This window comes from Echinops telfairi, unplaced genomic scaffold, assembly GCF_000313985.2.
Source record: "Echinops telfairi isolate 266 unplaced genomic scaffold, ASM31398v2 ScPeMD7_7453;HRSCAF=8491, whole genome shotgun sequence".
Taxonomy (NCBI): Eukaryota; Metazoa; Chordata; class Mammalia; order Afrosoricida; family Tenrecidae; genus Echinops; species Echinops telfairi.
In genome coordinates, this window is record NW_022111353.1 from 294,110 (window position 1) to 296,730 (window position 2,621).

A 2,621-nucleotide genomic window follows, 5' to 3' on the forward strand; every position below is an offset into this window, starting at 1 on the left:
AGTCTAGTTCTCATTCTCTGGTAACAGGATTTTAAGTGGTTGTGGTAGTTACACAATGTCATGTCAACTTGATAAAAGAATGAAGGGGTGGAGTCTAGCCTGTCAATCAGGTCACAGCCTCTAATCCTCCCTGGAGGCAGGACACACATTCTCTGCTTCTCCTTGCTATTGACAAGCCACATGGAGCCATGCTGATGGCAGCCAGAGTCCTGGTGATGCTTTCAGCACCACTGGATCCACAAGATTTTCCAGCAACGACCTGTGATCTTCCAGTATTTGGCATCATTGCATGTGTTGTGTGAGTCTGAAAAGGAATTTATAGACTAGTATCAAATGTATGGGCTAATATCAGACTTATGGACTTGATATGGACTGGACTGGGATGTTTCCTTAATATACAATTCCTCGTGGGGGAGGAAGAAGATAACATCCAGGTAGATTTTCCCCACCGGAGCTCCTGCTGCCAGACGAAAAAATTAAGAGGTAAGGTGAAGGAGACTGGGAGGCTGAGTCCGAAAATTAGAATCAGGTTACTAGGGTCTATCCAAACCTCCAACTTTTAAAAGTTTTCATTCACAAAGTGAACTGAGAATGCACTGAAATGATCTAGGTTAATTGAGCTGGGCTCATGGGATCTGGACCCAACTTCTGCCAGCACCTTAGTCTGGCAGTGAGTAGTGATTACCCCAGGCTGACGTCCAAAAGGGTCGTAATCCCAGACTCAAAGAGAACCTCTGGAAACTAGTCACAATACCCCCCATCAGAGCTCCCTGTGCTGTTAGCTACCTTGTGCTCATAGCCTAGGGGTCAGGGTCAGCTAGATTAGCCATAGATTTGGAGCAATTGTAAAGACTTCGGGAATGGCAGAGCATAAGTGGGTAGTTATAACCTGGTGGTGGTGGTGATTCAGTTCCAGTTGGCTGAGAAGAAAACAACCTCTCTGATAAGCTAGATCTCCTCCCCTGGGAATCAGCAAGACAGCCCGGAAATCAGGGCACACCACAGTCCAATATAAAAGAGAAAAAAAGATTTTCTCAGTAAAAATCGCAAATCCCAGGCTCATTGTTTAACTCCAGGACAAACTGGCTGAACAGGTCCTTTAACATGCGTTAGCATAAAAAGGGACCCAGTGCTAAGGAATGCCAGAAGGTAGCTACAGAGCCTGGAGACTTTCAACATGACAAAGAGCCTCTGGAGCAAGCTTCAGTTTCAGAATATTTCACTGAGCAAAGACAGAGCCCATAGTCAAGGGGCCAATTTAATTTAATTCAATTCTAGTTGGCCCAGGGGGAAAACCAAAAATCTCTGAGCTATTGGGGCATCAGCAGTCTTGGAACAAGCAAGGGAAACTCTGTAAGCCCAATGGGGGGAGTTACTGTCTGCCCTCAGTGATCCTACACGCAGCTGGGGAGGTTCTGACTGTCCTTCATGTGGCTGGGGGATCCCCTGCCTGTCCTGGGGTCCTACATGGGGCTGAGGGAACTCCCCCCCCAACACCCCCTAAAGTGCTGGATACAGCACAAGGCAGCTATATCAGTGATGTCCAATGCTCAACACTGATATGGAAACCACTGCCTGGCCTCCGCTGTAATCTTGCCTATAAGGGTAATTCCACGCAGCATCTGTGGGACCCTACACCAAGGGGGCAGACCATCCTGCTACATTGAGTCAAGGTTGGAACTCCTGCAGCCCCATGTTCAGGTGATCACGGGTCAGCTATCTGCTTACTATTCTTTTTCTTTTCTTTTTATTCTCTCCCTTATCTCTTTCCAACCGTAGTTGGTCTCAGTGGGCCCAGGTTTTTTCCCCTCTTTTTCTTTATTTTTTCTACTTTTTCATCTTCTCTCCCTCTCTTTCCTCTCACACGCTACTGCTGGCTTCTTGGCTTCACTTAGGGCAACTCTGCCCAAACAGCAGGTGGAATTCCAGCCTGCCCTCTACAGAAGCACTGCACACCACACGAGGCAGCTGCGACAGCCCTCTACAATGCTCCACGCTGCTGAGGAAACCTCCGTCTGACCTCTACGGTGATCTTGCCAACAAGGACAATTCTGCCCAGTACTGGTGGTACCCTGCACTAAAAGGGCACACCGACCTGCCACCATGGGGCAGGGTTTAAATCTCTCTAGCCCCATGTTCAGGCAATCAGGGATTAGCTATCTCTTTACTCTATTTTTTTCCTTCTCTCTTTCCCACAAGTCAGTCTCAGCGAGCACCACTGTGTTTTTTCACGTCTTTTTCTTTTATATTTATTTCTTTCTGCTCTTTTTTCCTTTTTATGTTTCTCTCCTCTCCCTCTCTTTCCTTACAATTGCCATTTCTGACTTCCAGCCCCCTACCCTCAGTCTAGGGCAACTATGCCCACCCAGCAGGGAGACCTCCAGTATACCCCTTGTGGTAGTGCTGCACATGACAAGAGGCAGTGATACACAGCATGGCATGGGGCTCAGCTATCTCTTTATCTTTTCATTTCTTTATTTTATTTCTTTTCTTTTTCTTTCGCTTTTTCTTCTTTTATCTCTTATCTCTTTCCCACCACAGTCTCAGCACATTCAATTTTCTTTTTTGTTGTTTTCTATTTTTTAAATTCTGTTTTTGTTTTGTCTTGCTTTTACTGTGTG